This window comes from Erythrolamprus reginae, chromosome 5 (genome assembly GCF_031021105.1).
Source record: "Erythrolamprus reginae isolate rEryReg1 chromosome 5, rEryReg1.hap1, whole genome shotgun sequence".
Taxonomy (NCBI): Eukaryota; Metazoa; Chordata; class Lepidosauria; order Squamata; family Dipsadidae; genus Erythrolamprus; species Erythrolamprus reginae.
Window position 1 is genome coordinate 45429405 of NC_091954.1, and position 24141 is coordinate 45453545.

At 40.0% G+C, this 24141-nt stretch overlaps 1 protein-coding gene across 3 annotated transcripts in view; it reads right to left on the minus strand.

Moving 5' to 3' along the window:
- PTPRE (protein tyrosine phosphatase receptor type E) overlaps positions 1 to 22111 on the minus strand; it is a 139556-nt gene extending 117445 nt beyond the window's left edge. Inside the window, exon 1 of one of the 3 annotated variants that reach the window (XM_070752476.1) lies at positions 22038 to 22111. The gene's annotated coding sequence lies outside the window, so the exon portion shown is untranslated. Of the gene's footprint in view, positions 1 to 21742 lie in introns of all 3 variants that reach the window. The other 2 variants (XM_070752475.1, XM_070752478.1) reach the window with 2 other exon arrangements.
- Positions 22112 to 24141: the final 2030 nt, after the last annotated feature.

Consider the following 24141-nt stretch of genomic DNA (forward strand, 5'->3'; position numbering starts at 1 on the left):
ATTCCACAACAGCCAAGTTTTCTCAAGAATCATTGGTCACAGACTTTGTCAAAGGTTTATTAAAATTCCAAACAATGTGTGTTGGACCTTGCCTATTTGCAATGTTTATTGACATCCTCAAAACTTCTACAATGTGATAATATCAAGAATTTTCAGGTGGATACCAACTACAGTGATCCCTCGATTATCGCGAGGGTTCCATTCCAAGACCCCTCGCGATAATCGATTTTTCGCGATGTAGGGTTGCGGAAGTAAAAACACCATCTGCGCATGCGCGCCCTTTTTTCATGGCCGCGCATGCGGAGATGGTGGAGTTTGCGTGGGCGGCGGGGAAGACCCAGGGAAGGTTCCTTCAGCCGCCCAGCAGCTGATCTGCTCGGCAGCACAGCAGCAGCGAGCAGACGAAGATCGGGGTTTCCCCTTTGCGTGGGCGGCGGAGAAACCCCGATCTTCGTCTGCTCGCTGCTGCTGCGGCCGCCCAGCAGCTGATCTGCTCGGCAGCGCAGCAGCAGCGAGCAGACGAAGATCGGGGTTTCCCCGCCGCCCACGCAAAGGGGAAACCCCGATTCGGCTCCTCGCTGCTGCCACGCTGCCGAGCAGATCAGCTGCTGGGCGGCCGAAGGAACCTTCCCTGGGTCTTCCTCGCTGATGCCCCCGCTCGCCCGCCCACCCGCCCGCCGCCCGCCAGCAAGAGGGGGAGAGATAGAGAAAGAGAGAGAAGGAAAGAAAGAGATGAGAGAGGGAGGAAGAGAGTGTGAGAGAGGAAGAAGCAAGATAGAGAAAGAGAGAGAGAAAGAAAGATGAGAAATGAAGGAAGAGAGTAACATCATCGGGTGGGAAAAATCGCGATATAGCGTTTCGCGAAGAACGAGATCGCGAAAATCGAGGGATCACTGTATACATTTGCCAAATATATATCTTTGAATATACTGTATATATATAGTGTATATGTTTTCATAGATTTTCACGGGTATAGGCATGTAAGTTTTGGTATATCAGGTCTTTTCCTGTGTAAGATTGAGAATGTCTTTGCAACGTTTCGAGAAGATCACATTTGCCATCTTCAGGCTGGTGTTTTGGGCTCTGTGATACTGAGCATAAATTTATTTATTAACGTCGCAAAGACACTCTCGATCTTACACAGTGTATGTGTATGCGTGTGCGTGTGCATGTATGTATGTTTTTAATTAGATTTCTAATTTCATTTCTTGATATCTCTATTGATTTCAATTATTTTCATTCAATTCCTAGAAAAAAGCATTTTTCTGAAATTTCTCTGCCTTCTTTTGGCATATATATCAAGAGTCAAGTTCGGCAAGTTCATCCAAACCCGCTGAAACCCGAACATCAACAGGTTCACCCAACACTAATAAAGACTACATAAAACACAACACTGAATATTAGTAAAGATTCAGACCATAACATAACACAATACAATGCTTCAATCTTTGATCAGAAATTGCATTATTTTATTTTTGTTTATATTGTTTTACATATCAGAATCTCACAATCAGAACTGCCTCATTTTCAAGTATTTATAGTTTTTATTTCTTAAAATCTGTTTCCTATTTGAATTTTGCAAGATCCAGTTTTAACAGTGCATATCAGCAATATGAAAAACTGAGATCCTTCATATTTTGTTTCTCTTTCAAGTTAATGGTTGCCTATGGATACATAATTCTTTTGACAAAAGCTTTCCTACCAGAAAATCAGCTTTTAGTATGTTAAAATAGGTTATCACACAGTAATATGTCCAGTGTTTACTCAATTATTAATCACACATAATATACTGTATGTACTAAGATACATCTAAATTCAAAAATAAATAGTTTAATAGTTGGAAAGCAAATAAAAGCCAGTTTATACAATGAATCAAATGTCAAAATTCTTGTCAATATTTTATGCAATATATTTTCCTTCCTGGCTGGCCAAAATGTGGACTCCAGGAAGGACGTCTTTGTGACGTCAAAGCTCCGCCCCTGGAATTCCCTATTGGGATTCCCCACCTCTGTTTGAGTCTCCCGACTGGCCGACAGCTCCACGGCTCTTCTGCGAAGGTGACAGCTGGGTGGCGGCGCTTCTCGGCGTTCTCCCGAACCTGAACACTGAACCCAAACTTTTGCCGAACTTCTGGGTTCGGCATTCAGGAGAACATCGAGAAGCCCCCAGCTGTTTCAGAAGGTGACAGCCAGGCGGCGGCGCTTCTCAGCATTCTCCTGAACCCGAACCCAAACCTGAACTTTTGCCACACTTTTCGGGTTCGGGTTCGGGAAGTGCCCGGCTGTTTCAGAAGGTGACAGCCGGGCAGCGGCGCCCAGCAGAGCGCCCGTTTTTGCAATTTTTTTGGGGGGGGGCTTGCACGCAATAATCAGTTTTCCATTGTTTCCTATGGGAAACATTGTTTCATCTTATGAACTTTTCACCTTACGAACCTCCTCCCGGAACCAATTAAGTTCGTAAGACAAGGTATCACTGTATTCTTAAATGAGATATAATGAAACTTGAATATAGGAATGCCTTGCAATAAACACTGTTTCTTTTAAATTCAGCAAGGTAGCTTACTTTATTGCAGTTACACTGCAACTGCTAAGCATATTTTATTGTTTTTCTTTAAATGTGATTCTAATTTTGATAGTCAACTGAAATATAGAAAATGGCTAAGCACATGGCAATAAAAATTATGGTATTGCCTGCTTTAAAAGTAACTCAGTTTTCCCATATACCCTGTTTTCCCAAAAATAAGTCATCTCCTGATAATAAGCCCAATTGGGCTTTTGAGTGCATGGCAATAAGGCCAAGTGCTTATTTCAATATTCAACAAAATATAACACAGGGACTTATTTTCAGGAAAGCACGGTAACAAGACACAGAATATTAACTGTAAAACAATAGACAATTAAACCTGCAATTCATTCTAATCACAAATCTTTCAGCTTTGTTCTATTACTGTGATAATCAGATGGACTCAAAAACGGTAGCAGGAGAAAAGACTATGTAATTGGCTATCTTGTATATTATGTTGTGACCTTGACACATGGCCTACTAAAAGTATTGTTCTAATTCTCTTTTCTTTTGGGTGACACAGCTATATTACTTTAATATGAGCTGAAGACCGCAGAATGGAGGATTCCTTTCCTGGATAAAGAGGAACCATATTGTCTGAGTTAAACTAAACAATTTGCATTCTTTGTTGTTGTTGTTGTTACTTTATTTTAAATTAATACAGAAGCTAAAAGTATGCTTATCTGTGTTTCTATTTTAATCCTCTATGAAACTTGTGGTTTATAATAAAATACTGCAACATTATTTTTCATTGTCTAAACACTGCCTGAGTTATTTCAGACTTTTATTTATTTCAGAATAAATTCTCATTTCTCTGACTTATCAGACTAAAAAGCTTTATTTCAAGGAAAAAACAAAACCACCTAAATTAATAGCAAATTTTATCAAGCATGGTTCGACATAAAGACATAAATCCAAAAGGTGACTACATATCTTTCTCTGATAATCTATTAAATGCATATTATTTAAAAGATACACAAATCCTCAATTTTTATCACAAATATTTCAAGATTGGTAAAAGTATTCAAAATCATTTTAAATTATTTTAAAAATGTAAATACAAATAGAATGTTCTACATAGAATTTAGAATGTTACCTATAATTTTTACATTATCAGAAAGGATTATTTGAGAGACCTCCCAGATTATATCTATCTATTCCATCAGATCCAGAAGGAGGAGCATGCTACAGACCCCATTTATTACATCTTGTGGGAAACTTTTACACCATGTTGCCTACCCTTTGGATCATTAGGGATTAAATTAGTTCATAGTCATGACAATGAGATGAGCAGACATAACAATTTAATAGAATAAATATTTAATCTTTCCAGCAGGATTACACTTTTGCAAAAGAAAAGTGGAACAAGTTATATAATCAAGTTTTATAATCAAACATTCTGGACATTTGCCAAAAGAATAGCAAATCTTCATTAATTTAAAAAATCTTGTCTGGTGCGGAAAACAAGTTTCATCCATGAAGGTTCAAATTAATTTACTGATTTATTGGTAAATGGTCAAAATTTATTTGTATTGGTTATGGTCAAAACCTGGTTAGGTTCAACCAGGGTAGGATCAATAAGGTCAATAGCAAAGGATCTGGACTTAGTACATTTGCGGCTACATAATGACTGATCCATAATGACTACATAATGACTGATCCATCTTTTTAGTCCTCCCCTATACTCTGCCAGTATAAACTACATATCTGTTTAATTTCCTCTGTTACCATGGAATTTCCCATGCAACCTTTTTCCTAGTTCCTTCTAAAATTTTATTTAAAGTAGCTTTTCAAAATCAATTGAAGTTTCAGTCAAAATTAAATAAGATTTTCATATAGCTGGTTCAGAATAAGCACAATCAGCTCAGCACCCAATCTTTCTGATGACTAACAAAAGAATTCTTTAAAATGTTCCTTCTGTTTTCTATTAGGAACATTTGTCAAATCCAATTTCATGTTTATAGTACTTTGTAAATTGTTCCAATATCTTTCATTTTTCCTGCAGTGTCATAAGACTTGATAGCATCTGAGCAATCTGAAATGAACTATTTTTTCAATAAACCAGACATGCCTTAAAAGTCATTACTCATTGATTTATTCTAATTTTAATTCCTGTTTAATTTGTTCCATTGTACACTGAATTGTTATATTAGACCATTATCCAATTTCAGTGAGAACGGTATTTAGATTTTAATTTTATTGTACTTTCTGGAGATCCTCCAGTTCCTCCTTCATTTCTCATTTTTTGTACTGAAAGGGGTGCTGTTTCAACTCTCTTTGAATCATTCATTCACACTTTTATTCCTTTGCCTTTGTCAGTTACACTTATCAGTCACTGAAGTTTCAGTCAAAATTAAATAAGATTTTCATATAGCTGATTCAGAATAAGTACAATCAACTCAGTACCCAATCTTTCTGATGATTAGCCAAAGAATTGGAGATTAAAAAATTAATTGAAAAGGGAAGAAACTTTAGCTTTCAGTGAAAAACAAAGAATCACATTCTTTAATATTGGTACTGTACTTGAAAAAACACAAAAAGTTCAAAATACATTCTATATTGCTCAAAGTGGAAGACATGGAATAATCCATTTAGATGTTAAGAAAAAATTCTTAACAGTAAAAGTAGTTTGACAGTAGAACCAATTATTTACAGTGATGTATCTTCATTGGATTTATTCAGGCAGACGCTAACTATCTTACAGAGAACATTATCCTGTTATAAGCCACCCAGAGTCCTTCGGGAGTTGGGCAGCATAGAAACCAAACCAAATCAACCCAACCCAAACCAAAAAAAATTAAAATTAAAATAAACAGAAAACTGGACTTGATATCAAAAATGTTCCCTATAAAGTATACAGACACACACAGAGAGAGATATCTCATTCCATTCACGAGAATATGTATTTATTTATTTAAAGCATCTATATAGCCATTTATCTTGTACCAAACACTGGATGGCTCATAACTAAAAGAGAAAACATCTATTTAAAAAATTTAAAAATATTAAAACTGCAAGTACAGATTTATGACAGCAATTTGGAAAATTAATTTTTGTCAGTTAGTAATGTGGTCATAAAATGCAACTATATCCCTTAATTCCACAATCCTTGTTGTTGTTGTTGTTGTAGATCAAATTCCACCATTATTAGATGATGCAAATTCCTGCTGGCTTCCCAACCAAATCAGTGGGAAAGCTGGAAGAATGTTGTCAATCCCAAGTGGCTTGCAAATAGGTTAATGGGCAGATAAGAGACTTCTGCCAATTCGGGGAGATTGCCAGGACATGCAAATAGGTTAATGGGCAGATAAGAGACTTCTGCCAATTCGGGGAGATTGCCAGGACATGCAAAAGGATGCCATGGTGGGGGTTGGAGTGTATGCAGAAGGGTGTGAAAGAAATGAGGCTTCAGGGAGAGATAAACAGGAATACATGAATGTAGTACACTATACCAGTGTTCCCCAACCTTGGCAACTTGAAGATATCTGGACTTCAATTCCCAGAATTCCCCAGCCAGCATTCGCTGGCTGGGGAATTCTGGGAGTTGAAGTCCAAATATCTTCAAGTTGCCAAGATTGGGAAACACTGCACTATACTATAGGACAGTGATGGCAAACCTTTTATTCCTCAGGTGCCAAAAGAGTGTGGACGTGTGCTATGGTGCATGTGGGAGTGCCCACACCCATAATTCAATGCCTGGGGAGGGGAAAAAAGTTTGGAGGCCGGAAAAGGCCTCTTTCCCAACTTCTGGTGGGCCTAGTAAGGTCATGTTTCGCCTACCCATGGCTCCAAAGGCTCTCCTGGAGCCAGTGGAGGGTAAAAATGCCCTCCCATATCCCCCAGAGGCTCTTTGGAAGCCAAAAATGCCTTCCCAGAGCCTCTGTGCAAGCTAAAAATCAGCTGGCCGGCACACACATGCACGTTGGAGCTGAGCTAGGGCAACAGCTCGCATGCCAGCAGATATGGCTACGTGTGCCACCTGTGGCACCCATGCCATAGATTCACCATCACTGCTATAGGAGCATTGTGTTCCATAACTGAAATAAATCCTCTATATGGATCTGACATTTTGGCATGTCCTGACTACGTGTAGTATGTTGTAGATAAATTGAAGAGGATTGTTAAAAATGCTACCAAGTCTGAGAATTCACCATGATCATTCTGCTATGAATTCACTATGATCATTCTGCTATGATCATAGGATGTTTCAGTTTCTATATCTATACTCTATCTATACTGTAATACTATAGTCTATATAGTATTATCCTACCTAAATATAGATATGTCCAAGTATGTACATATATATTTTGGCAATTCAATCATTGAGAAAATTGAACAACATAACAAATGCAATAAAGGACTAATATCAGAGTTATATTTATTAAGCATAAGCTGCATTTGTACCTACGATCACTTTAAATTCTGCTATATGCACATATTTATGATAACATTGGACTCAAAATATGCAAAATTCAGCACGACAAATAACATCAGTCAATTAAAATGAATTCTGTACAGAGGCTGCAAAGAAATCTCAAGGACAGAACTTTATCTTACAGGTGAAACTTGAAAAATTAGAATACAGTCATACCTCGTCTTATGAACCTAATTGGTTCCCGGGGGAGGTTCGTAAGACGAAAGGTTCGTAAGACGAAACATTGTTTCCCATAGGAAACAATGTAAAGTCAATTAATCCGTGCAACAACAAAAAACCCCCCGCAAAAAACCGCTGCCGCCTGGCTGTCACCTTTTAAAACAGCCTGAGGGCTTCTCATAGGCCTCCCAAACGCTGAACGCCAAACCCGAACTTCCGGGTTTGGCGTTCGGGAGGCCGCCAAGAAGCCCCCCGGCTGTTTTAAAAGGTGACAGCCGGGCTGCAGGGCTTCTCAGCAGCCTCCTGAACCCTGAACCCGGAAGTTTGGCAAAAGTTCGGGGCTCGGGAGGCTGCTGGGAAGCCCCGCAATCCAGCTGTCACCTTTTAAAACAGCCGGGGGACTTCCCAGCAGCCTCCCAAACCCCGAACCCGGAAGTTCGGCAAAAGTTCGGGGTTCGGGAGGCTGCTGGGAAGCCCCGCAGTCTGGCTGTCACCTTTTAAAACAGCCAGGGGACTTCCCAGCAGCCTCCCGAAGCTGAACGCCGGATTCGGGAGGCTGCTGGGACACCCCCCCCCAGCTGTTTTAAAAGGTGACAGCTGGGCTGCGGGGCTTCCCAGCAGCCTCCCGAACCCCGAACCCGGAAGTTTGGCAAAAGTTCGGGGTTCGGGAGGCTGCTGGGAAGCCCCGCAATCCAGCTGTCACCTTTTAAAACAGCCGGGGGACTTCCCAGCAGCCTCCCAAACCCCGAACCCGGAAGTTCGGCAAAAGTTCGGGGTTCGGGAAACTGCTGGGAAGCCCCGCAGTCTGGCTGTCACCTTTTAAAACAGCCAGGGGACTTCCCAGCAGCCTCCCGAAGCCGAACACCGGATTCGGGAGGCTGCTGGGACCCCCCCCCCCCTGGCTGTTTTAAAAGGTGACAGGTGGGCTGCGGGGCTTCCCAGCAGCCTCCCGAACCCCGAACCCGGATGTTCGGCAAAAGTTCGGGGTTCAGGAGGCTGCTGGGAAGCCGCGCAGCCCGGCTGTCACCTTTTAAAACAGCCAGGGGATTTCCCAGCAGCCTCCCGAAGCTGAATGCCAAACCTGAACTTCTGCGTTCGGCTTCAGGAGGCTGCTGGGAACCTTCCCCCCCGGCTGTTTTAAATGGTGACAGCCAGACTGCGAGGCTTCTCAGCAGCCTCCCGAACCCCGAACCCGGAAGTTCGGCAAAAGTTTGGGGTTCGGGAGGCTGCTGGGAAGCCGCGCAGCCCGGCTATCAGCTTTTAAAACAGCCGGGTGACTTCCCAGCAGCTTCCCGAAGCCGAACGCCAAACCCGAACTTCCGCCAAACCCGAACTTCTGCTGCCCCCCCCCCCCCGGCTGTTTTAAAAGGTGACAGCCGGGCTGCGGGGCTTCCCAACAGCCTGCCGAACCCCGAACCCGGATGTTCGGCAAAAGTTCAGGGTTTGGGAGGCTGCTGGGAAGCTGCGCAGCCCGGCTGTCACCTTTTAAAACAGCCGGAGGGCTTCTCATCGGCCTACCGAACGCCGAACACCAAACCCGAACTTCTGGGTTCGGCGTTCCGAACGCCGAACGCCGAACCCGGAAGTTCGGGTTTGGCGTTCGTAAGAGGAAAAAAGTTCGCAAGAAGAGGCAAAAATTTTCTGAACCCCGGGTTCGTATCTCGGGTTGTTCGTAAGACGAGGGGTTCGTATCTTGAGGTACCACTGTATTGTGCAAAAGTTCATTTATTTCAGTAATGCACCTTAAAAGGTGAAACGTAATATATCAGAGTCATTAGATGCAAGGCAAGATAGTTCAAGCTGTGATTCGTCATAATTGTAATGATTATGGGATACAGCTCATGAAGCTCCCATATCCACAATCTCAGAAAATTAGAATATTAATTGCGATCAATATAACAAGGATGGTCAATATCGGACCTCTGAAAAGTATAAGCAGTGCTTGGTTTGGGCCCCTTTTGAAGCAATTACTGCCTCAATGTGGTGTGGCATGGAAGCAATCAGCCTGTGGCACTACGGGGATGCTTCAATAGCGGCCTTGTTCGGTATCGTGTCTCTCATCTTTCTCTTGGCAATGCCTGATAGATTCTTTATAGGGTTCAGATCAGGCAAGTTTGCTAGCCAATCTATTAGGAAACCGTTTACAGTTTGACTGATACCCTTAGCCCCAAGAATGTGGTTTCTGTTCCTCTATAAATGTAGCATGATTAAAATTTATAATAACCATAAAATATATGGGATATTCAGAAACAAATCTCTATAAATCAACCAAGTTTATATTTTATAGAAATAATAGTAAGGAAACTGGTGTTTTTTTTAAAGAAATTGGTTTATACACCATTGGTATTAAAACAAAATGCAGTTAGCATAACACTGGCCTTGGGCAAATAAACACTTTTATTATACATAGATAATGAAATGCAGTGCTTTAAAATAGTATGTTTCATTTATGAAACATAAAAAGGCAGCTAACTTTAATCTAGGCTTGCAGAATTTTTGAAATCAATAGGAGAACTGTGACCAAAGAACAATGGTTTGTTCACCACAAATGAAATCTTTCACATTTATCTACAAATGATTCTCAAAAGGCCCTTTGTGTACCACAGAAACAAGATACAGCCAGATGCAAAAAGCCATATTCCCCACAGGATATATTTTATACTCTGTATAAGAATCTGTAAGCAAGCTGCCTTGTGTCAATATGTAACTCCTGGGGGCAATGAATATAAGAGCCTTGTAATCAAATATACGCAGGGGGCAACTATTTATTTTTCAAACACAATCTATTAAGTAACACCCATCAGGGTTAAACTAGATGTGACATTTAGACTGCAATCCTACACAGACTTTTCTTGGAATAAGTCCCGTTAACCAACCAAGAGGCATTTCTGAGTAGACTCATATATTTATCTTCTTTTAATGTGGAGGCTTTTAAAAACTATTAGCAGATATTTAGGGATAGGTAAAAAATAATTTGGATTGCAGTGCTTAGATCAAAAGGGATTGTAACCTTTTCATTTCCTAGTTCTAGACTATCTGAAGATGATACTTTTAAAAAAAATTGAATTGGTTTTCCTCCCTAGGCCAATATCCATTTTGGATAATAGATTTCTTTCCAAATCGCAGCGGTAGAAAAGAGATTTCATGTTACCCACCTATGGACATATATTTTAACAAATGTCATTCAATGCAAGACCATGTTTAGTTCAGTGCTGTCCTCCAGCTGTAGGCAGTATATTGTTAAATGTGTAAAGCATGTGTTAACTGTCCTCATTATTCATGCTTACGTGCACTGAATGCATCCCTATTGGAATCCATTAAATATGTCTTTTTTAATACCACTGGCATTAAGCATATTTCTAATATTCAATCCACTGGAGTGGACTCATAAGGTAAAGTTCTTATCTCCTACCAGATCCCCACCCCTCTTATTTTTATTATTTTTTAATTAGCGAGGATAGGGTGGTCAAACTTGGCGATCTGTGGGCCGGATGCATCATGTACTGGCCATGCCATTTCATTTTAGCAAACGAGAAAGTTGTGATACATCACATGATGATGTCACGTGAGTTTGAAACCCCTGAGCTAAGAAATTGACCTGCTGCAAAAGTACAGTACCAGCTTATGGTTCTAGAAATTATTTTATTTCCCTTTTGACTCACTTGAGCTTTGGAGCTATTCTAAAATATTCTACATGAGTGACTACATCCCAGTGCTTTATTTGATCTATATGCAGAGTTTCCTCCTCTTAAAAAGGAAATCTGGAGTGGTAGAAAAGCATGTTGATGGGGTATGATGAGTGCAAAAAGGAACTTAAAGGATGGCAATATCAGGTCTAGATTTTATTCCAGCAGAAGCACAACATTAAAAAAAGAATTTGGGAATTACAGATGAGGGAATTGCAGAATCCATATTTAGGTATAATTCTACCATCAGAAAAAGAGTGATAAGTTTAGAGCCAGACTAGGGTAGCATTGCATTGCTCGGAATGCATTCAAGGTAATATCTAATCAAGTAACAAAACATCTGCATGTAAAAAAAACAAGCACAACCAGAACCAAGGAGTCAGTAGGCTACAATTATGAGAGCCTGAGCTATTAACCTGTTAACTATGAAAAGATTTTATAAATCTTGGTCAGAGCTACTTTAATTACTTTTTCTGTGCTTTTGGTTTATATAGCCATTGTTAAGGTGGCAATTAGTTAGCATCTACTTTGACTCTTCTCAGAAGAAGCTAAACAAGCTGACCATAAATGCTTCAGTTATGGGAAGTATTAGTCTAGATGACAGATTGTGGATTTGTGACTGAAGAGTTTTGCAAATGGAGCCCATTACTGGAACAAACAAAGGTAACATGACATTTTGCTTAACGTGTGGTTAAGAATTTTGGGCCAAGGTCTGGAGGTTAAAAGCTCATCATTAGGCATGCTAAAACAAAAACAAAAACAAAAACACATTCAGAGTTGGAAAGAACAGATTTTCATCTTGACCTCCTTGATTTTCATCTCAACTACCTTACAAATTGTTTCTTTAACTTAAGGATTTATTTTTATAAGGAATTTTGTGCTCAGCTTGTGCTGCCATTATGAGAGACCATCCAAACCTGTCTATTACTGAAACAGTTTCTCAAACTATATGTAAGTGCTTTATTTTAAAATAGTGACATTTGATTTTTTAAAATCATTTACATACTGCAACCATTTAGCTGACCAGAATAGTATCTGGTTTCATGTCATTTGAATTCTAATATTTTTTTTTATCAGATATCAGCCTATTATAATCTTATACATTCAAACTGCTAAAATTTACATTCTAAATTTCTTAAGCTTTTTTCCTTCCCGTTCTAATAGCAGAAGTGTTTTTTATGATAGCAACCAGTATGCAGGAATACATCTGTTCCCAAAATGAACCCAATGTGATAGTAAACTTGTTTTATTCCTCCTATAATCACAAGCTGGCTAATTGAGTCATCTTTTGAAACAGGAAAAGAAACAATATTACACACTTGACAGATTCCTTTAAAATAACAATTATATTGTGATAACTGTGGTGTATTGGCTTATTGGCTACAAAACCCTGAACATTTCTTTTCTTGTTTTGATAAAAACAGAATGAAAGATTTCCCTAGTAGTTAATCTGAGAACATAAGCATATGACATTTTCTATTAAGAACAGCTCATAAAGTAGCTGTACTGATTATTATAGCTTAATATATATAGCATACATCAAAGATTACAGTCAATATTCAAATTCAAATTTTTATTACATCCTCATCACTGCAACCATCAGATAAACACACATATACAGAATTCAAAATAGTATAAATATATAGGATAGCATATCTTATTTCTTCAGCCTTGTCTACACTCTGAGTCCCACATCAGATCTGGGAATCAAAGTTGTCCCTACCTACAAGGTTGTCATTACCTACATTTAATACAGCTAGTTCAATGGCACTTATTTCTGATCAAACATGCACAATGCAGGCAGTCTTCAATTTAAACAATATCTGAACCTGGCAATTACAGTCATAAATCATGGTGGTTGCAAAGCAGGTCATCATGTGACTAGACCTGATTTTACAACCTTTAATGCAGCAGTCATTTAGTGAATGCTCCACTTAAGTAAGCCCATTTTTGTATGGGGCAGTTTTCGTGGGAAATCATAAAATATTGCAATCCATTGTAAATCATAGTCACATGTTTGCAGTATGCTGCAAACATCGACAGGGAGTGGGGGCAGTTGCTGAGTGCCCCAAAATTGATCATGCACTTGGAGAGAAAGCAATGATGGAACTTCGTAATAGAGTCATAAGTTTCTTTTGGATGCTTGGTCATAATCTTGAAAAGTCACTAAACGACCAGTCATAACTCAATAATTACCTAGATTAGGTGTCCATAGAAATCCTCAGTCATCCAGGTCATTGTTGTCTCAAAGGTGCTATTTTGCAGACCTGGGGTGGGCATGCCCTGCGCGTATGAAGTATTGGCCCACAAGCTGCCAATTTGACACCCTGATCCAGATGAATCATGATAATTTCAAACTTAGGAAAGAACCAATAACAAAATTGATTTGGGCTTTTCTTTAAAAAGTTGTAAATACTGTAGTTACTGCTAATATTTGACTATTCATTTATGTCCAGGTACTGCAAAGCTCTTAGAATTAAGAGGACTCCTAGAGCCCTTGGAGCAGGGTGGAATACAAATCTAATAAATTATTATTAATTATTATTATTAAATATTTAATGGAAGCATTGCTACTTAAGGCTAAGTCAAAACAGAGAAAGTGGTATTTATTTACAAACACAAATGATTATGTAAAACAGAATTGCCTAGATATATACTGAGATTATACACATTTTTTTTCTTACCATTTGGACCCATTTCCCAGAGAAAAGAGAATATCTGGAACCACAAAACCTGGCCGCCTCAAAATAACTCCCACCAAGTCACGTGACATCTCCCTCAGTTATGCTTACTCAGGTTTTGTGACTCTTTTTTCTTTTCTATGAGAAAAATATATCTCTTTTCCCTCCCTCCCTCCCCCCTTCTCACTTCCTCCCCACCCATCACTCTCTCCCTCTTTCTCCTCATCTCTCTCTCTCTCCCCCCCCCTTCTTTCTCTGTAGATTGAAGAACGATTGCCACCTTGGCTTCTCTTCGTGTGACCCTGCTCACAACTACCTGGCTTGCTGTGGCATGTGTGGGGAGGCCCTCCTCAAGGCACAAAGCACATGTGGAGGTGGCTGCTCACTTAGGCATGGTCTTTGGATGCTGCTTCTCTCCTGCCCTAAGGATCCAGCCATTGCCTTGCCATGACCCATCCCATCTCCCCCCCACACAATTCTTCAGCTAAGCAGGGAGGGCATAAGCTCCAGCCTGAAGAGGTAGGAAGCAAAGGCTGCCTTACATGCAAATGTGGCATGAAGCCAGCTACAGGGCCGCTTCTCTCCTGTGCTGAGGATCCAAAGACCCTCCTCAAGCGCCCAGCCACCTGCTCTCCGAGCATGCTGTGCTTTAGTGTTGGTCTTCATATGCATGCACACACTCCTGGCCCTGCCACAGCCAGCCAATGGAATAGCCAGAGGGGGAGGAGGGTCGCCCAAATAGAAGCCTCAGCCAGGGGTGACTATGTTCTTCAATCAACTCCGGCCTTTTCTCCATTCATGTTGTTGCCCTTACCTTCTCAGGCCAGTGATGGGACAGAGAGCCACATGCTTCTCCAGAGCCATGGGTTGCCGACCCCTGCTCTATTATTATACTACAGTATACTATAGCTTGCATAATAAGGGTGTAGGGGAAAAAACATCTTAAATTTGTTTCAGTTATAATCTTGCTGTTATTTGATCCACAAAAAATGAAACTATAATGTTACACTGGTAAATATAAACTTATCTTATTTTTTAAACCAAGGGGAAAAAAACCCTGTAATGCTAGCATAAAGATATGTATACATATTAGATATACCATGCAAGGATGCCACTAGATTTAATTAAATTCATTTGTCACATTAATGCCCATAAGTATCATATGCTACTCAACAGGGTAAGACTATTCAGTGCAGTATTAAGGGAGTTTAAATACCAGGAATTAATGAAATGCAACAATGAACAATTTCTGCTTTCAGTGACCCACACAATAATCTTAACTTTGCTCTACAAGATGTAATTGTAAAATAAGCACAGACCTATAAATTGCTCCTTAACTGGACAGCATTCTTAAAATTTATAAATACAAAGATAAAATGTTACTTTAAATTTGATCCTTTATTTATTTACTCATTTGTTATCTCAATCATGGAGTCAGGGACTCACAATAGTCAGCATAAAACAAAGGATAGGAATACAAACATCATAAAAACCACAAAATGTAAATTCCCACTTATTACTACTGCCACTTTTAACTAGAAATCCATACCATGCATCTAGAAAATTAGCTACCAACTTTCAAGTTTTGTACCAACTCCTATCTAGACTATAGACAGCTTTTAAAAGTATTGCAAGCATACAATTCTCATAAATCACAAGAAAAACTAATTAAGTAACACTATAACAGATTGCTCAAAACTGATAGTAGTAGATTGCTCTATAATGAAAGATTTAAGCAGCCCTGGAACCCAGATGGAAGGTCTGATATAATATTCCTGATTTTCAATAGCAAGTCATAACAGTGGTGTATGAACCATATTGGCTGACAAACTTACCACATAGGTTGGCAATCATATCTATAATTCTAGATTGTCGCATCTTACTTTTTCCATATAGTGTAATCCTGAAGCCAATTTTCTATATTCTGTAATTTATTATAAAAATACAGAACTAAACTCCAGATATATTAAATATTACAACAAATACATGACTACTTCCAAAGTCAACTTCTAGCACCAAGTGACATTTACTAAATACTTTGGTTTTTCATCTGGTTATATAAATTGTCAGTGTTCCAAATAGCATTCAAAAATTAAATCAGAGTCCGAGGCATTGCCTTCCTCAAAGTTCTGATTTATTAACAGAGCCATTTTAGCACATCTTGGGGAAACCCAAATCTGAAATCCTGTGGGTTTCTCCACCCAATTTAAACTTCATCCCCTTGTTCCTACACCTGCAAGTTCATCACTGGGCCCAGTCTGGTTCTGCCAACGTGTCCAATCCTCCCATCAACTTCCAGGCAGGTGCTAAACAAATAATGACCTTGAATATCTAGAAGGAATTAGTTATGATTACTTCTCTAACCCCTCATGCAACCATCCCTCCTAAATTCCATAGTACTAATAGATTCTACATTCTATTATGTAGCAAGCCAAAGTCTCTAACTCAGCCTGACATAAATATTTCACTGTACAAAATGTATTTCTTTATAACATCACACAATCCTCGCATCCTATTCCATGCAACTTGCTTCTTCCAATACCGCAGTGTGAAAAACCATGCCAATAGACGGGATCACTTTTCAGAGTGAGATGAGTAGTACTGTATATACATTTAATAAGTAACATTTTCCACTAATCTGCGGGAAATGTTCATTATTGGCAGTCTGAAACTTTTCATAATGTGTGGATTCTGTCTTAGAAGACTATTTCTCTGAATGACACAAACCTTAATGGGTATGACCAGGTCCAGGCATAAACATTTATGTTGATACTTAGTTTCTCATTTGAAAACCAGAAATTATGACTGAAAGAGCTCAATATATTTCACCTTGAGAAGACCAGGAAGAATATGAAAGCATTTTTCAAGTACCTGAAGATGGTGATATAGAAAAAAAAAACTTTAACTATAACAAATGAAAAGCAAATACCTAAAGATGTGGTGAGTTAAACAGGGTTAAGACAGAAACTGAGTTTGAGATTCTTTAATATGTATTCCTGCACTTACAAGTTAGCTCTACTTTTTCAAATATATGATTATCAAGTCTTAAATCAAGAATAGGAAACTTGAATACTACATGTTTATCCCTTTCCCTTTTTTCAGATTCACTCCTAAAATATTGCTTATTTTTAACAGCAACTATTAAAATGACCATATTGATGACATGGCTGTTTTAACCACTCAAAGTGGTAATTATAAAACGCACACCAACCTGTTAAGCATTTGGAAAGGGGCAATATTAATATAAGGTATGAAACACTCATAAACGTACATGACTTAAGGTTGAATAACTATCTTGTGTACTATAATACTATATAGTAACACCTAGATTTAATAATTACAAATAAATAGGTTTGGTCTATAAGATCAATCATCTTCATTTTAGTATTTTTGATGATATGTGGTAATATATATTCATAATGTCTTGTGAGATACATTTATTATAACACAGAATATATTCAAAAATGACTTATTTGTATCAAAATGTATGACACTCAGTTGGCATACTGTTCACGCATTGATGTGTGTTTAAAAAATAAAAATTAAAAACTTGAAGTAAGAAAAAAAGAATATATTCAAAAATGGCAATTAAATTAAACTGTAACCATCTAAATGACTCTGTACAAGAGACCTAAGATCTAGCAGAACAATAGTACAGTCCTGAATCTCAGCCATTACTCATCTAAACTCAAACTTCTCCATTCCAGAGAAAAGTATTGATAAAATAAATCCCACAAATCAATATGTGATTTTAACACATTGTGTTCAATACTACAAGAAAAGAAATGCAATCAAAGCTTATCGAACAGGTTCTTAGCACATATTCCATTATACCATATAGGCTAAACTAAAATAAAAAATATATTAAAAAATACCTTTCCAGGATATAAGAGATGAATAACAGCTAAAAACTCCAATAAAAAGCCTCAGCCAAAAGCCATGCTACAAATCTATCTTTGTTAACTGCCCCCAAAGCTCCCCTGTTTAGCCAAAATGCAAGTGATGCTATTAATCAAATATGGTGCCACCTTTAACCTGGCCATCTCACAGTGGTACAATCATTAATCTCTGTGAATTTCAAAGTAATACAGTAATTAATCTCGAGCATTAGCCTGCAAGCAAAGCATTGTTTAAAATGTGTATTACTGGAGCCAGTATTTACACCTCTTTTTTAAAAAAATAAATGTTTATTGATTTTATAAAATAATTACATAAAACGAAAATATAACAGTGCACAGTGCATGTGCCCATCACCTTACAAAACAAGACACCCCCCCTTCACCACCACCACCCATACAAGGGGATTCAAAGGTTTTCAATTTTTGTTTATCTGTATTTCCTTGGCTCTATCTTGCATTAGATATTACTAAAAGAGTGATTGCAGTTTATTTTTCACATTTACATCACAGATTCTACTCAACATATGATCTTTCACCTTATTCCATCGTACCATCAGCTTCTCCAATTTGTTCTCGTCAAAATTGTTTAATCTTATTTCCATAATTTCAAAGTGTATGTGGTCCACCATGTACCAGTACCAATTTTGTAATGTCCATTTTGTGGAATCTTTCCAACCCAATACCACTACCGCTTGAGCACTTTCCAATGCTGCAGATTTTATTTCCTTAAATTCTCCTAGTTTTCTTTGTTTAATTAAAATCGCTATTTCTTTTGTAATTGTCCAGTTAATATTTAACATTTTGTTAATTTCGTTCTGTACTTCATTCCAGAATGTCTGAATTTCTGCACACTCCCAGAACATATGCATAAAGATTCCCTTTTTTTGTCAACCATGCCAACAATTACCCTTCTCTTTCCCCTAGAAGTGTGCTAGTTGTGCTGGTGTATAGTACCATTTATGTAAAATTTTCCTTCTCATCTCTTTAACTCTCGTATTTTTGATCTTATATATATTTTCTACTATTTCTTTCATTTCACTTTCATCTATTTGTAAATCATTTTGCCAGCATCTTGTCAAACTTTTTGTTACTTCCTCTTCTACCTGCAGTAACATTCTATATATATTACCGGCTTGTGCTTTACTCTCATTAATCTTTTCTCTTATTATTTTTTCTAAACAATTTTCTTCTCCTAAAAAAGCTTCTTTGTTCTCACTTTTATTTAAATATGTGCTTATTGCATTAATCTGCAGCCATTTCTGTTGACCAATCCACCATTCCAATCGAGTTCTGCTAATATTTCCATCCTTCTCATATAGTTGTTCAATTCTCGTTATCCCTTTACTATTTAATACTTTAATAATTCTGCTTAAGTTAACATCATCCCCTGTATTCAATACGTATAACGTTGATAGTTTGGAATACCTAGTTCCACATTTTCTCTGCCATTTAGACCATATTTCTAAACATGCTTTGAGAGGGTCGATTGAATTACTGATTTCTATTCTACTCCAATTTCTAAATAATAACTCTTTATTATTTATATTATTAATTTCCTTTTCTAAATTTACCCATTTCTTTTCCCCCCATAACTGTAATTCCATTAGTCTTTCTATTTGAAATGCTTCTCTATATAGTACTAAGCATGGGCTCCCCCACCCCCCCCTCTTTCTCTTGTGCAAACTGCCATTGTTTTCTTATTCTAGGCTTTTTGTTTCCTTCAATCCAAAAGTTTAATTTACTATCCCATTCTCTCAGTTTTGCCCCAGGGAAGGTACCCGGTAGAACCTGAAATAAATACATCATTTTTGGTATTATCATCATTTTAAGGGCTCTAATCTTGGCAATTCTTCCCAACTTTTTTCCCTTCCAATTTTTTATCTGCTTCTGAATTTTTTTCCATATTAAATTATAGTTGGCCGTCACAATTTTTATCGGATTCTTAAACAACCAAATTCCTAGATACAGTGGTCCCCCGATTATCGCGTGGGTTCCGTTCCAGGACCCCTCGCGATGATCGGTTTTTCGCGAAGTAGTGGTGCGGAAGTAAAAACACCATCTGCGCATGCGCAGATGGTGTTTTTACTTCCGCCGCAGCAACGAGGAGCCGAAGATTGGGGTTTCCCCGCCGCCCACGCAAACTCCTCGCTGCTGCCACGCCCACCGCTTGTCCGCCCGCCGCTTGTCCGCCGCCTGCCTGCCCGCGCGCGTGCCCTTCGCCCGCCCACGCCGTTCGCTCGCGCCGCTTCCCAGCTGAGTCCTGAAGCGAACTTCTGCATTTGGCTTCAGGACTCAGCTGGGAAGCGGCGCTGGGGTTTCCCCGCTGCCCACGCAAACTCCTCGCTGATGCCCGCCGCTCGCCCTCCCGGCAGCAAGAGGGGGAAGACCCAGGGAAGCCGCCCAGCAGCTGATCTGCTCGGCGCCATCTACGCATGCGTGGCCATAGAAAAAAGGGTGCACATGTGCAGATGGTGTTTTTACTTCCGGGTTGAAAAATCGCGATATAGCGTTTCGCGATGATCGAGATCGCGAAACTCGGGGGACCACTGTATTTCATTTTTTTACAACCTAATTTCAATCCTGATATTTTTTGTATCTCAATTTGCTCTTTAGGGCCAGTGTTTAAACAAATTATCTCAGATTTGTCTATATTAACCATAAGTCCCGATTGGTCTTTAAATTCCTGGAGCAATATCATTATTTACACCTCAAATTTTCAGGTGCAGAGACGGAAAAGCATTAGGCTGCTTAGTTTCACAGTCCAAAAATCATATGGGTGTACCATCCTCAAGTCACTTAAAAGGGAAACTTCGCTACAGAATACAACTATGCACTTCTGAGGAAGTGTACATTAGGGTGGTGCGCATAGGATGGTGGTGTTTGCTTGTTTATTTATTTATTAAATTTGTATGCTGCCCCTCTCCGTAGACTCGGGGCGGCTCACAGCAGTGATAGAAACAATGTACAATACAAATCTAATAATATGAAGTTAAAAACCCATAATTTAAAAAACATGCACACAACACACCATACATAAATTATATAGGCCTGGGGAAGATATTTCAATTCCCTCATACCTGACGGCAGACGTGTCTCCATTCCAATTTCACACCATTGCCAATCCCTGCTCCCCATTGCCTGGACAGAAGTGAACTACCTTAGAAGGTTGTAATATTTTCTGCCCTTTAGGTAACCTTATCTACTAACAGTTTGTGATGGATACATGCAAATAGCTAAGTGCTCAAAATGAGGGACACAAAATGCTAGCTGGATGCCAAAGGTTATCTCTCATTAGTAGTTTATTAAAGGCAAATTCCTTTTCATTCTTCTCCTTACCTCTGAGGTAAAACAGGAGGGAGGAGTCCATAGGAATGTGTAACCATTCTAAATGACTCTCTGTACAGGAGACCCTGTTGAAATCCCTAAAAAATTAAATCCCTAAAAATGCTAGCTGGATGCCAAAGGTTATCCCTCATTGTAGTTTATTAAATGCAAATTCGTTTTCATTCTTCTCATCACCTCTGAGGTAAAGCAGGTGGGAGGAGTCCATAGGAATGTAACCTGTAACCATCTAAATGACTCTCTGTACAGAGACCCTGTTGAAATCCCTAAAAACTTTAATTTTGTTCAGGGAAAGCCACCTAAGACCAAGGAGGATACAAAAAATATGCTCTTCATTCTTAGGGGGGGGGAAGAGGAAGGGGATGGAGACATTTACATTCGTCGTGGCAGTTTCTTTAACCCACCACCGCCACCACCTGCCCTCCCCACCCCACCTCAGCGCACTGCTGCCTAAGCAGTTGACTGGGCTCGCAATTCATTCGAATTCATCAGGCGACTTTCTTTCCCGGCCACCACCTGCCTTGGGAACTGCTTGGCTTCCTTCCTTCATGGCGCTTTCTTTGCCAAGGGAAATGCCATTTCCGCTCCTCACACTCCCACCTCGGGCGGGCAGCCAGCCAAGCAAGCCAGCCAAGCAAGCAAAAAAGGCAACGCGGGGCTCGGCGCCCCAGCTCTCTCTCTCTCTCTCTCTCTCAGCAGCCTCCCATGCCAGGGCACGCTTTGCCCCGGGGCAGCCGGGAGCCTCTTTGCGGCGAAGGGGAGGAGGGATGGAGTCGGTCCATGCCTTGGCGCGCAGTAGCTGAGGGGAAGAAACCAGCTCGGCGTCCCGACCTCTGGCTGCGCTGAAGCAAAAAAAAAACCCCAACAAACCAGCCGGAGCTGGCCTTACTCCCGGCTGTGGGGAGAGCTTAGGCGGCGGCCAGCCAGACCCCGTTGCCCCGCTTGGCTACCCGGCCTCGTGTCCCGCCGCCTGCTTACCTTCCAGGGATTCGCCCAGCTCGGCTCCTCGAGGCACGCCGGCTCCTCATGCCCTCCTCACCCCGCCGGTTGCGAGCCGAGGCAGCAAGCGGGGGACGCCCTGGCATTCGCCCTACCCGACGCGGCTGCGGGAACCCCGTTCGCAACCAGGCAGGAAATTTCCTCCGTTTTCCCTCGTCTGCCTGCCTCTGTGGACAGCCGAAATTCAGAGGCGGTGCCAGCGGAGCAGAGGAGCCGCCTGCTGTCGGAGAGGCGCTGTTGCAGCAGCAGCTGCTGCAGATAACCTATTATTTACCTGCTCTGCCCGGAAAGAAGGCACCTGGAGAACGGCAGCAGCCTTTTCGCACCTGTGTCGGGACAGCCAGGAAGTGACTGCACAGACAGACGAGAGGCAGGCCCTATTTCAAAAGCTGGCTGGAAAGGGACAGGATGTTGATCTTCATCTAAAAATGCTTCCTTGCCTAATATGAAGGAGGGGATAGATAGAATAGAATAGAATTCTTTATTGGCCAAGTGTGATTGGACACACAAGGAATTTGTCTTGGTGCATATGCTCTCAGTGTATATAAAAGAAAAAGATACATTTGTCAAGAATCATGAGGTACCACACTTAATGATTGTCAGGGGTCAAATAAGCAACGAAGAAACAATATTAATAAAAATCTTAGCATACAAGCAACAAGTTAGTCATACAGTCCTAAGTGGGAGGAAATGGGTGATAGTGATGAGAAAAAAACTAGAGGAAATAGAAGTGCAGACTGAGTGTGGCCTATTTTGTGGGTGTGGCTTGATGGCCATGTGACCAGGTAGGAGTGGCTTGACGATTATGTGACGAGGTGGCTTAAATGTCATGTGACTGGCTTAAAGCTGGACAACTTGAGGTCACTCAAGGGTTTGGGTTAGGGAAGTGTTTCTCAAATAGTGTGGTGGGCTACCTGGGGGAACACAGAGTGATGCCAGGGGGGGCAAGTGACCTAGGGGAACGTGGGTTTTTTGCCATTGTGAGTAGGGTTTTTTTGCACCAAACAATAGGACACAGCACAGAGTAGGAGATATGAAGTTCATATGACAAACCCTTAAGAGACACCATGGAAAAATATTTAATGGGGATGAAAAGAAAGGAGTAGAGAGACAGAGATAAGGAGACAAACCTAAATCTCCCAAAAGCTAAGATAAGGAGATATGATAAAGCATATGTAGCCCTTGGCTTCATTGTGACTACGGTGGGAAACGAGGAAAGACTGGTATGTTTACTGTGTGCTATGTGTAATATGTTGGCAGCGGACAGCATGAAGCCAAATAAATTAAGGTGTCATTTAAACACGTTACACCCCAATCACGCTGATAAGCTGCTTGAATTTTTTCAGCGAATAACGAAAACGTGCTGAATATTGTAAACAATCACCCTGGCAGAGAGTGAGGGAGATGCGCGAAATGTTTACTTCTTCTTATGAGGGATGTAATAGAAAATAATTGAGAAACACTGGGTTAGAGTTTGGGTGCCTGACCTCTCTTTGCATCAAAGAGATACAATTTCCATATCTATTTACTGAACATCCAAAATATACTCTTTAATTCTATGTATATATGCCATGTTTGTACATACATATTACACACAGGCACAAAAAAATTTACATTATCTACGATATAAACTGTATGTGTATGTACACACGCACAGCTCTTCTAAAATTATACACATTCAACCACATTTACTGTGATAGGAAAACACATACCCAGAACTCAGAAAGGGGGGGAAAAGAAAAAAAATCATTTTTTTTTTTACCAGTTCTGTGTACCTGATTGTACCCATAGGAACCCATCACTGGATGTGAAAGGGAAGAGGAGAAAGAATTTACAGGGAGTCCTCCACTTATGACTGATGACAGCTGAACCCAAAATTTAGGTTTCTAAGTGAGAAATTTGTCAAGTGAATTTTATAGCTTTTTCTTGCCACCTTTGTTAACTGAATCCTTGCAGTTGTTAAATTAGTAACATAATTGTTACGTGAATCAGGTTTCTCCATTATCTTGTTGGTATGTTGCAGAAGCTGATAACAGAACTCCGCCCCCCCGAGTCTACGGAGAGGGGTGGCATGCATACAAACAAACAAATAAACAAACAAACTCCGTCAGTCATAAATGTGAATCACTTGTCAAGCATCCAAATATAAATCACGTGACCATGGGGATGCTGCAATGGTTGTAAGTGTGGGGAAATGGCCATAAGTCACGTTTTTCAGTGTCGTCGTAACTTCAAATGGTCACTAAATGAACTGTTGTAAGTAAAGGACTACCTGTATTTTTACATTCCTCTGACAGCAAGACTTTGGCTGATTTTTGAAGCCAACTCAAGTTTCCCTTAGGTAGCAGTTGGATCGGAAAAAATAAGGCCTAGCTTAT